Source organism: Gobio gobio (genome assembly GCF_949357685.1).
Source record: "Gobio gobio genome assembly, chromosome: 3".
In the NCBI taxonomy this organism is placed as follows: Eukaryota; Metazoa; Chordata; class Actinopteri; order Cypriniformes; family Gobionidae; genus Gobio; species Gobio gobio.
The window spans coordinates 70157723-70170951 of NC_137099.1; positions in this window are offsets into that span (position 1 = coordinate 70157723).

Below are 13229 nucleotides of genomic sequence, written 5' to 3' on the forward strand. Positions count from 1 at the left end.
TAAGATAACCCTCCCCCCACATCTCTTCAGTCCCTATTTTCTCCTATACTTTTTTTCCTCTTTCCTTTCTTTTTGTATGTTATGTGTAGTGTCTAAGGTGCATTAAAATAAGGGGTACAGTGTGAGAGTGTCTCAACTTCTCAACTTGGGACAGAGATGCTGTCCTAGGGAGACCACTTCTCACCTGTCTTGCCTGCCTAAGTCTTTATGAGGTTTTTCAATGTGTATATAATATATATATATATATATATAAAAATATATAATTTTTATTTTTTCCTTTTTTTTCCTCTCTCTTCTACGTTGTGGTGCATTAAAAACACATGAAAAGAGTAGGGGGGAATTGGAAATAACCAATTGATTTAACTATAACAGTAGTGATAGCAATGAAAACCAAGTTAGTAATAACAAAACAGCAATAATAATAATAATAATAATAATAATAAAATAATAATAATAATAATAATGGTGATGATGGCAATGGTGATAATGATGAGAGCAACGAAAATAACAACAGCAATTACAACCATAAAAAATAATACTAGTAATCATAACAATAACAGTAATGAAAATAATGACAATGATGACAATAATAACAAAAATGCAGTAATATCCGTGCGTTGATTAAAAGGTGGAAGGACTCAGAGTTGAGAGGATAGAGGGGATTCATTGTAAGAGGTCAGAAAGTGTTGGATGGCAGAGGTCAGTTTCAGATGTGTAATTATAAGGGGGAGATGTGTATTCCATTGAAATGAAGTCTGTAATAAGGTTTTTCCAGTGGTTAATGTGTATTTTGTTACGAGTTTTCCAGTTCATGAGGATAGTTTTCTTGGCGATGGTTAGAGCTGTGAGGAGCATTTTAGAGTTGATATTTTTATCAGAAATTATTGTGAGGTCCCCCAGCAAGCAAAGAGAGGGAGATAGTGGGATGCGGCAGCCCACTGTAGCAGATAGTGATTGTGTGACCTCTTCCCAAAAGTGTTTGATTGGAGTGCAGTGCCAGGTTGCATGGATGTATGTATCTGTAGATTTCTGATTGCAATGTGTGCAGACTTCTGATGTGAAACCCATTTTAGCTAATCTATTGCCCGTGTAATGTGTTCTGTGTAGTGTTTTGTACTGTATTAATTGAAGATTAGCATTTTTGGACATGAGATAGATGTTTTTACAGATTTGGGTCCAGAAGTTGGCATCAGGAGCTATTGAGAGATCGTTTTCCCATTTTATTGTTGGTAAGTATGTGGTCTGAAGTTGATTTGAAATGATTTTGTATATTTTTGAGAGAAGTTTCTTTCAAAAGAAAGAAAGGGGTGAGGTTAGATGGAGCTAGTATAGAATTTGTGATTTGGTGAAATTTTCACCTGGCTGTCAGAGTGGAAGCTATAGTTACAGCATGTAAAACATGTAAGCCAATTGAGAGCATAAGATCAGCTGAAACAGATCAGCTGAAACAGATCAGCTGAAAGAGGGGCGGAGTTAGAATTTCCCAATCAGCTGATAGCGGAGCTTGACTACGTGGCCTGCCAGAACTAACGCTGGCGCTTGATTTCTGTCAGGTCCACTAAAGTCAAAAAACACAATAGACAAACATTTAGTACAATTTTTTAATTGCATATTTTGTAAAGATTTAGATTTGGCGGTATGGCTCTGTTCTAAATTCCCCATCCTTTCATGAGCTCCATGAAAAGCCAAGACAGGGAACAGCAGCAGATTCTGGGGACGACCTCCCATTTAACTGGGAGGGCAGAGCAAATCCCCCAACAGACCATACCAGGCAATCCTCCCTGGCTCTTCCAGCTGATTGAAGAGACAGCAGAGGATACGAAGATGAGAAAATGTAATCTATGTGAAGCTAGCACGAGGAATGTAGCTACAGTTAATGATACGAGTAAATAAATAGTAAATAGGCGATATGGCGCTGTTCTTAATTTCCCTTCGTTATCATGGTGAGCTCCATGAAATCAAAAACAGGGAACATCAGCAGCTTCTAGGGGCAATCCTCCTATTTAATAGACTGGAAAGTAGCGAAAATCCCCCCAACAGACCATACCGGGCAATCCTCCCTGGCTCTTCCTTCTAATCGAAGAGCCACGGAGGATCCAAAAAATAAAAAAGCGTTCCGAGAAGGTTGTCTAACTGATTTTAATTGTAAGATCTAATCGATCTACGTGAAGCTAGCATGATGAATGTAACCGCTAATAATATAAGTAATTTAAATTTATATATGGAGCAGCACTCATAGGTTTCTAATGGATGGCTCACGCATCGGGCCAAATATAACGAACATAAGCGGCTGAAGACACATCGCCTCATGGCCTCAATGTAGAGACTGGAGTTGCAGTTGCAGGAAGCGGCAGTTGTAGCAGCCTCTATGCACAGAGAATGAGCTGTATAATGCTCTGAGGGAAGCTTGCGGTAGGCATAGCAGGCGGAGACAGGAAGCAAACCAGACTCTGGGCACAAGCTTTCCCTCCTCCAAGACAAATAATGGATCCTGTTGAACAGCTTGTGGATGGCTCCTCAGGTAGGCTAACATAGATGACAAAGCAGAGTCAGATTCAGAGATAAAACGCCGTTCATCCCCTTATCCTATCAGTGTAGTGTGCTTAGGATTATGCTGAAGTGCTAGGAATAAATTGATACATAAGAAATGTGAGGTCATGTGACCGCGAGTAAAACGTATTAGCAATATATCAGGTTTAAACTACCGCTTTAATAATATCAAATTCCCATAGTGCCTATAGCTTTGAGGAAAAGCTTATTATTTAGGGTGAGTCTAAGGGTGAAAGAGTAATCCGTGCAAGTTGATACACCAGAAAAATAGTGTTGTGGTAATCTTAATCAAATCTGAAAAGTACCTCCAAAGTTCTACTCTAAAGTTAGTTATAACTTTAAGAACAAGTGTGTTTCCAATAGCACCTACAGTTTTAAAACGAGCACGTTTCCAAACTCTACTATAGCTAACGATATCGCTTTAAGACAAGCCCATTTCCAACATCTATAGCTTGAGAAAACGTAGTTTTCCAGTAGCTATATCGCTTTAAGACAAGCATGTTCCTGACACCATAGCTTTATCAACAAGCTATTTCCAATATACTTATAGTTTTACCAAGCATGTTCCCAATATCACTATAGCTATAACAACAAGCACTTCCAATATTACAGCTTTAAGAACACGCATATATCCCAATATTAACTATAGCTTTAAGAACAAGCATTTCCAATATTAATTATAGCTTTAAGAACAAGCATTTCCAATATTAATTATAGATTTAATAACAAGCATTTCCGATATTACCGTAGCTTCAAGAACAAGCATTTCCGATATTAATTATAGCTTCAAGAACAAGCACTTCCAATATTAATTATAACCTTAATAAGAAGCACTTCCAATTTTAATTATAGCTTTAAGAACAAGCACTTCCGATATTAACTATAGCTTTAAGAACAAGCTTTTCCCATATTAATTATAGCTTCAAGAACAAGCACTTCCGATGTTAACTATAGCTTTAATAACAAGCATTCCCAATATTAATTATAGCTTTAAGAACGAGCATTCCCAATATTAATTATAGCTTTAATGACGAGCACTTCTGATATTAACTATAGCTTTAAGAACAAGCTTTTCCCATATTAATTATAGCTTCAAGAACAAGCACTTCCGATGTTAACTATAGCTTTAATAACAAGCATTCCCAATATTAATTATAACTTTAATAACAAGCATTCCCAATATTATAGCTTTAATAAAAGGCACTTCCGATATTAATTATAGCTTTAATAACAAGCATTCCCAATATTAATTATAGCTTTAATAACAGGCACTTCCGATATTAATTATAGCTTTAATAACAAGCATTCCCATATTAATTATAGCTTTAATAACAGGCACTTCCGATGTGAACTATAGCTTTAAGACAAGCATTCCCAATATTAATTATAGCTTTAAGAACGAGCATTCCCAATATTAATTATAGCTTTAATAACAGGCACTTCCGATGTGAACTATAGCTTTAAGACAAGCATTCCCAATATTAATTATAGCTTTAATAACAGGCACTTCCGATATTAATTATAGCTTTAATAACAAGCATTCCCATATTAATTATAGCTTTAATAACAGGCACTTCCGATGTGAACTATAGCTTTAAGACAAGCATTCCCAATATTAATTATAGCTTTAAGAACGAGCATTCCCAATATTAATTATAGCTTTAATACAAGCATTCCCAATATTAATTATAGCTTTAAGAACAAGCACTTCCGATAGTAACTGTAGCTTTAAGAACAAGCATTTCCAATATGAATTATAGCTTTTAAGAATGAGCACTTCGAAAATTAATATAGCTTTAAGACAAGCACTTCTGATATTAATTATAGCTTTAAGAATGAGCACTTCCAATATTAATTATAGCTTTGAGACCAAGCACTTCTGATATTAATTATAGCTTTAATAACAGCATATCCTACATTAATTATAGCTTTAAGAATGAGCACTTCCAATATTATAGCTTTAAGAACGAGTGCGTTCCCGATTTCAACTATAGCTTAAGACAATATTTCTAATAGCAACTTTAGCTTTAAGAATGAGCACTTTCAATATTATAGCTTTAAGACAAGCGCTTCCGATATTAGTTATAGCTTTAAGACAAGCACTTCCGATATTAGCTATAACTTTAATAACAAGCATTTCCAATATAAGTATAGCTTTAAGGCAAGCACTCAATATTAGATATAGCTTTAAGAACGAGCACTTCCAATATTAATAATAGCTTTAAGACAAATGTGTTCCCAATCGCAACTATAGTTTAGACAATTTCCCATATCAACTTTAGCTTTAAATGAGTTACAATTTACAAATACCAACTATAGAGACAAGAACAATAACCATAAGCCTAACATTTTACTGAAAACGACTAAGCTTAAGCAATGCAGATACCATTGTCAATTACGTTGCCAAATTACCTGATAATTTTAACAGAGTTAAAAATAAACTTAGCTTCGTGAAGACAGATGAATGAGTGTGAAATTGCCAGCTGAGACATAGGCTTGATATACTTAATTTGTGGAGTGCAGATTTCTCTGAAATTGTTCTTGAGTCAGTCACATAACATTAGTATACCTTCAGAGAGTCCATGAAAATAATGCAGCGATGCAAACTCCAAATTAGACAGTTTGTGAACCATGCGACGAAAACGCGAGTCTACGTTTACAACCTGAATGAATGTGAGGTGAACCGTGTGGGGGCGAATTGCTCTCGCTATATTTCACACTGCACAATTCCTTGTGATATGATTCTGTTTTGCTTGCCGAATTCCACATTTAATTAGCTCCTGACAAATCTTGTTTTAAAGCAAAACATGCATTTGAGCAGTGAGTGATTTCAACTAATAAATACCTCTCTGACGACCACCTCTCAGGATCACGTTCATGACGATCGGCCGCCACCCATCGCTGCAAACACACTGCAATGGAGCACGTATCCCAGAGCCCGAGACACAAAACCCAGTAAAACGTTTGCCAAATGATAAAATAACAGGCTCAGCAAGTAGGGTTGCTTTCGTTGAGGAAATAGCTTGTAACGTTAGACTTGAACCGCCATACTCGGGTAAGCTGCGAAAAATAAATAAATAAATAAATCATTCGTACGAGACAGCAGTTAGTCTAGTAATAAGCTGACGAAAGTATCCAACACATGGTCATAATTGTTACTGCTCCCATAGTTATGAAATAGTACATGTCCTGGTATAATTCTGATGAAAATGCAGCTGCAGCTCACGTTCGTCTTACGCAAGTATGTAAATATTGAATACATATTTGCCAAAATAATGCTCACATTGCGTGATTGAATCATTAGCCAACACATAGCCTACTTATCTCACTCAAAACGAACATAGAATTGCTGTAGCTCCGTTTGATACATGAATACAATGTGAAAGGCAATTGCACTTTAAAAAGCCTTGTGTATGGTTTGGTGATTTGATAAAGCAGACTGCACAAAATGCATAGATGATAAAGCATAGGAAAACCATAAATTCTTATCCTGATTGCAAAGCAGCGTGCAGCAGAAGCGTCCAAGCAGGCAGATTGAAGTGAAGCTATGTTTAAGTAAGCCGCCCTGTTTGAGAGAAGCCAATTCAGAGCATAAGATCAGCTGAAACAGATCAGCTGAAAGAGGGGCGGAGTTAGAATTTCCCAATCAGCTGATAGCGGAGCTTGACTACGTGGCCTGCCAGAACTAACGCTGGCGCTTGATTTTTTTTATTTTTTCTTCCAGTTGGACTTCTTTTTCTTTTTCCTTCTTTTTTTTATGGACTGAATATGATATAAATTTTCCCCGTAATACCACTTTCCACGTTTCCCAGAGCAGTGATGCTGACGACTCTGGAGAGTCATTTATTTCAAGGAAGGATGTCCACTCTCTCTTGAAGTAGCTGTCAAATTCTGGATCCTTTAAGAGTGATGTATTAAAACGCCATCTGGTGGGTTACTTCTGTATTGCAGGTGGGTTCCATGTGAGAATTACCGGAGAATGGTCACTAATATTGATGGGATGAATTTTGGTTTCTATATTTGGTATGATTGAATTACTGGTTAGAAAGGGATCAATGCGGGAGTAGGTTTGGTGGACATTAGAATAAAAAGTATATTCTCTGGCGAGTGGGTGTTGTATCCTCCAACCATCACCAAGACCAAAATCACTCATGAACTGTTTTATTGTTTTGGAGGACTGCCAGGATTTGCCGGTATGTTTTGACCTGTCCAATGATGGATTGATTACAGTGTTATAGTCTCCCCCTATAATTATTGGACCGCTGGAAATGTTTGAAAGAGAGGAAAAGAAATTTGAAAAAAAAGAGGGATCATCAGAGTTTGGTCCATTAATGTTGCCAATTGTGATTGGATTATTGTTGATTGAAATGGTAATAATGATAAAACGGCCTTCACATTTACATTTAGTCATTTAGCAGACGCTTTTATCCAAAGCGACTTACAAATGAGAGCAATAGAAGCAACTAGAACGGTCAAGGGCTACAGTATGCAAGTGCTGTAACAAGTCTCAGTTAATCTAACACAGAACACACGACAAATTTTTTTTTTTTTTTTTTTTTTTTTTTTAAATAAATTAGACAGACAGAAAATGAATCGAATGGAATGTTCAGTGCTATTCTTGATTGGTTAGGTGCTGCTGGAAAAGACGTGTCTTTAGCCGTTTTTTGAAAATGGCTACAGACTCGGCGGCTCGAATTGAGATAGGCAGGTCATTCCACCAGGTGGGGGCAGTCCAGGAAAAGGTCCGTGAGAGTGATTTCATGCCTCTTTGGTATGGCACTACAAGGCGTCGTTCACTGGCAGACCGTAAGCTCCTGGAGGGTGTGTAAGTCTGAACAAGCGAGTTTAGGTATATTGGTGCAGAGCCAGTGGTTGCTTTGAAGGCGAGCACCAGTGACTTGAATTTGATGCGAGCAGCTATTGGCAGCCAGTGGAGACTGATGAAGAGAGGCGTGACGTGCGCTCTCTTCGGCTCGTTAAAGACCACCCTTGCCGCTGCATTCTGGATCAGTTGCAAGGGTTTGATAGTGCATGCCGGAAGGCCCGCTAGAAGAGCATTACAGTAGTCCAGTCTGGAGAGAACAAGAGCTTGGACCAGGAGTTGTGTGGCCTGCTCTGATAGGAAGGGTCTGATCCTCCTAATATTGTATAACGCAAATCTGCAGGACCGGGATGTTGCAGTAATGTGGTCAGTGAATTTTAGCTGATCATCAATCACAACTCCAAGATTCCTGGCTGTCCTGGACGGAGTTATGGTTGATGATCCTAGCTGGATGGAGAGATTATGATGAAGTGCTGGGTTGGCTGAGACCACAAGCAGTTCTGTCTTTGGAAGGTTGAGTTGCAGGTGATGTTCCTTCATCCAGGCAGAAATGTCTGTTGGGCAGGCAGCGATACGACCACCAACCGTGGGATCATCTGGTTGAAATGAGAAGTAGAGTTGAGTGTCATCAGCGTAGCAATGATAGGAAAAGCCATGTTTCTGAATGACAGTTCCCAGTGATGACATGTAGATGGAGAAGAGAAGTGGTCCAAGCACTGAGCCCTGCGGAACTCCAGTGGCTAGATGATGTGACTTAGACACTTCACCTCTCCATGACACTCTGAAGGACCTACCTGAGAGGTAAGACTTGAGCCACTGGAGAGCAGTTCCTGAGATGCCCATCTCCATGAGAGTTGACAGGAGTATCTGGTGGTTAACTGTGTCAAAAGCAGCAGACAAATCCAGTAAGATAAGTACTGTGGATTTGGAAGCCGCTCTTGCCTGTCTCAGTGCTTCGGTAACCAAGAGCAGGGCAGTCTCAGTTGAGTGGCCACTTTTGAAGCCAGATTGGTTGATATCCAGGAGGTTGTTCTGTTCAAGAAACGTAGAGAGCTGGTTAAAAACAACTCGCTCGAGTGTCTTTGCAATGAAAGGCAGAAGGGATACCAGTCTGTAGTTTTCTAAAAGTGCTGGGTTCAGAGAGGGTTTCTTAAGCAGTGGGGTTACCCGAGCCTGCTTAAATGCTGTGGGGAAAGTCCCGGTGTGAAGAGAGGTGTTGACAATGTGAGTGAGTGCAGGAGTAACAGAAGAAGAGATGGTCTGAAGGAGGTGAGTGGGGATAGGGTCAAGTGGACAGGTAGTGGGGTGGTTGGAAAGGATGAGTTTGGAGATGTCAGCTTCAGAGAGCAGAGAAAAAGAGGGGAGCGTATGTGTGATGGTTGTTGAGATGTGGGTGTCGGTTTGTGGTGCGGAGAATTGGCTGCTGATGGAGGAGATTTTATTTGTGAAAAATGATGCAAAGTCGCCAGCTGTAAGAGTTGATGAAGGAGGGGGGGGAGGAGGACAAAGGAGTGAAGAGAATGCTCTGAAAAGTGCACGAGAGTCAGAGCAGTTGTTGATTTTGTTGTGGTAGTATGTAGATTTAGCAGTGGAGACATTAGCAGAGAAAGAAGCAAGGAGAGACTGATACAGGGTCAGGTCAGTAGTGGTTTTAGTTTTTCGCCACTTCCTCTCTGCCGCCCGGAGCCCAGAACGATGTTCGCGGAGAACATCAGACAGCCAGGGGGCAGAGGGAGTGGTGCGGGCTGGCCTGGTTGAAACGGGACAGAGGTTGTCCAAGCAAGATGTTAGAGTGGAGCAAAGAGTGTCAGTAGCACTGTTAGTGTCCAGTGCTGAGAACTGAGCAGGTGGAGGGAGTGAGGATGAAACCATAGTGGATAGACGGGAGGGAGAGAGTGAGCGTAGATTACGCCGAAAGGTGATCTGGGGAGGAGTGTGTGTTGTGTCAGGAGTCAGTAGGAGGTTAAGAGTGATGAGAAAGTGATCAGAGGTGTGCAATGGAGTAACTAAAGGGTCGTCGGTGGAGCAGTAGCGCGTGTAGATAAGGTCCAGATGATTACCTGATTTGTGAGTAGCTGCAGTAGATACTCGCTTAAGGTCAAATGAGGTCAGAAGAGTGGTGAAGTCTGCAGCCTGTGGTTTATCAAGGTGAATGTTGAAGTCACCGAGCAGTACCAGAGGAGTGCCATCCTCGGGGAAGTGAGAGAGTAACATATCCAACTCCTCCAAGAAGTTACCCAGTTGACCTGGAGGGCGATAAATAACTACAACATGGATTTTAGCAGGGTGAGTGATCGTGATTGAGTGTGATTCAAATGAGCAGTTGCCAGATAGAGAAGGGATGGGCTCAAATTTCCAATCCTTTGAGATGAGCAGACCAGTACCTCCGCCCCTCCCAATCGGGCGAGAGGTGTGTGAAAAAGAGAAATTATTTGAGAGAGCTGCAGGAGTGGCAGTGTCTTCTGGTTTGATCCATGTCTCAGTTAGAGCCATGAGATTGAGATGTGAATGAGTGGAAAGAGATGAAATAAAGTCTGCTTTGTTTACAGCAGACTGGCAATTCCAGAGACCAATTGGAATGGACATTAATGTAGCAGAGGAAATAGGTACACTACGCAGATTATTGGGATTACGGCGTCTAGAATGTCCTGAGCGTGATTTACGGGTGTGTGTGGTAATAGTAGAGATTTGGAAGCACATTTTGAAAACAGGTCAGACAAATAAACAGATGAAGGATCTGAAATGGTTGTATGGTGGTTAAATTGTATTTTTTTGTTTATTAAGATGCACACTCCTCTTTGTTTGAATTATAGTGGGAGGAAAAACAGTGGTTAAAATGTGTAGTTTTTAAGTTGTTTTGTGTAGATTGTGAGAAGTGTGTTTCCTGTATTAGACATATATCAGCTTGCATATTTTTTATGTAATTTAGGACTTTGTTTTTTTTTGTTTGTGAGGCAACTCCACGAATATTCCAAGTTAAAAATTTTAATTGCATGGATCTGTAGTGTGTACTTCATAATTACGCTGTGTGAGCTTAAGTCTGTGTGTATGGATGTGAGTGTGGTTGTGTGTGTGTGTGTGTGTGTGTGTGTACTTGTAGATCTACAATACCAAATGACAGACAAAACAGGACCAACATAAATACCTATAACCAACAATAAAACATGTAAACAGTGAGCAAGAAGGCTAATTTAGTGCATTTAGTATACAATGTGTGTGCGTTGGGCAAGTAGTTTAATGTAAGAGTATAAATTGATGAGGGGAGGGAGAGAGAGAGGGGGGGGGGAGGGGTGAATGGGAGGATGATAAAGTTACAATGAGAGAGGAGCAGGGGTCTATTGTCTATACATCATTTCACAGTTTCTAGAGTTAGTAAAGCCAGGGAGTAGTGTCCTTGTCTCTGAACAATTGTCCATCAATATATACTGTAAAGATTGCTTTTTTACCTTGATTGATCATTGTCTTGCGGATGGGGAAGAGTAGTTTACGTCTGCGGATGATCTCTTGTGGAAATTGGTCGTTGAGTCCGTAATGAGTCCCTTTTAGCTGCCGTCCCTGTCGCTGAACCAGTACTTTTTGTTTGAAATGTTCAAATTTGACGATGATGGGCTGGGGTCGGGTAGAGTTGAGCAGTTTCTGTCCTAAACGGTGTACGCGATGGAAGGTGATATGTGCTCGACAGTCTCTGGTGTAAGTTTGAGCTGGTTAACCATGAAATCCTAAACAGATTTTTTGGGGTCTTCTTTGGATGATTCGGCAATGCTGGAAAAGATCATCGAAAATATTGTTGGGGTAAACAAGGCTTGCCATCACTACTCGTCTAGACGCCATTTTGCACATTCACACATCATTCACAAGTTTCCAGCCCCAACGTCTCCACAGGTGCTTCTCTGCTGCTGTGGCGAATGCCTGCATACTCTCTAAGGAAGTCAAAGCATTTGTGTTAGTTTCAGATAATAAAATACATTCTGGTTCCTTTGACTGCTGTGCTGCCACGGCCTTCGCAGCCGCATCTGCTCTCACGGTTTCCTGTTGAAATAAACTCTTTGTTGTTAGTTACGCTGTGCATTTCAGTCTTAACTAGAAAGTTTCCCATAAACATATCCAATAAAATGAAAGACAAATCCGTATTTCATCTCTGTAAGCCGGGCTAAGTCAGTAATCACTGTCACTGCTCTCCCATCATGTTAGGGGTGTGTGATACCTCCAAAATCCAAACATGCCAACTTTCTGCTATCAACCGTTTGACGACACACATATCCCTAGGCCAGACCCACAGTCACTACTCAGAGACTAAATACTTTAGAAAACATATATGAAAAAACAAACAATCAGTGGCTCTCTTGTTTAATCAAAATCATAACAGACCTTTTTGGCATTCACTCAGACTCAAACTAAACAATACAAATAAGTAAGATAGATAATAATCCATTTTAGCACTTTAAATCTCTACATAAAACATCCTTCAGTTTACATGTTGTGCTTTGCTCACAGTTCAGATGACACCTCTGCCCATGCAGGGTTGTTCATAATCCCTGTCAGAAATCCCTTTCATTTTCCTGTATGAATCAAAATATGTCTAGAAGTTATCTTTTTGGTTCACCCACCGGCCTTTCATAAATATGAGGGAGTCTCTAGACCATTTGGATAGTGACTTCAGTTAAATTGTCACTTTGTCTCTTAATTAATCCAGAGATTAATTCAAATCGTCTTCATCCATGACAAAATTGGTCATAATTACCAGTGACAGACAGAGCTGGATGACCAATCCACTTAAAGCTCGTCCCATGTTCTGATCATCTTTTCATCAGATTCACTCAGAATAATCAACTTCCTCTAAAGGTTTTTTTTTTTTTAACTTAACCCATCTGTAATGATAAAAACATTAATTCCAGAGGTTAATGACACACTACACTCAATCAGGACACATAAATATGAACTGCTCATTCTCAAAATGTGCTTTTACATGGTCTCTTAACCAGTTTCAAATATGTCTGTTCATTAGTAATTTATTTTTAGAAAAGTCAGCTGGGTTGTTTTGTTCTGATATCATTGTTTTTGTGTAGTCTCAGCTTTAACTGAGCGATAACAGATAGAGTACAATCCCTGCTTCCAGCCTCTCTCTCTCTCTCTCTCTCTCTCTCTCTCTCTCTCTCTCTCTCTCTCTCTCTCTCTCTCTCTCTCTCTCTCTCTCTCTCTCACCCAGATAATCTTTTCAACAGTCTTCTAAGACTTTAACTATAATGTTAAATTCATTAACCCTTAATTCATTAATCCTTTACAAAGTTTAGAAATTTCCTAGTGTAACTTATTGTTTCAAGTTATCTTTAGTTTAGATACCTTTGTTACTCAGACCTTCTCTTTAAACTTCAAAAGCTGTCCTCCATCTTAAAAGCCATCACCATGTCTCTGAATTATGCCTGCTGAAGTAAACTCATAATAACATTAGTTCCTGATCACACAGTTTTCCTGATACAAATTAATCCATTTTGTTCTGTTCTCCGCAAGGTTAAGGATGATCAGCTTGGTCTCAGCTGGCTCTTGAATGCCAATCTCATCTTAGCTCTTTTTTCTTCAGGGTGTTTCCTGGCTCTCAATTTATGCGGCATTTGGTGAGCGGTATAGAGGGGCCAATATTAGAGCAGGGGCTGCTGTGTCCAGTCTTGACCTTGGCCCCTACGAAACACCCCCCCCCCCCAACAGAGATGCTGCTGGCCTCACAGACATCTCCCTCACCTCTCATACACACCTCACATAAAACCCCAAGACGAAAACTAACAGTGCGTTGTATTACACTCAGTGAATTTAGCCAAAACAACTCTCCATTCCATTTAATGTTCTGCTACATCTGTGACTA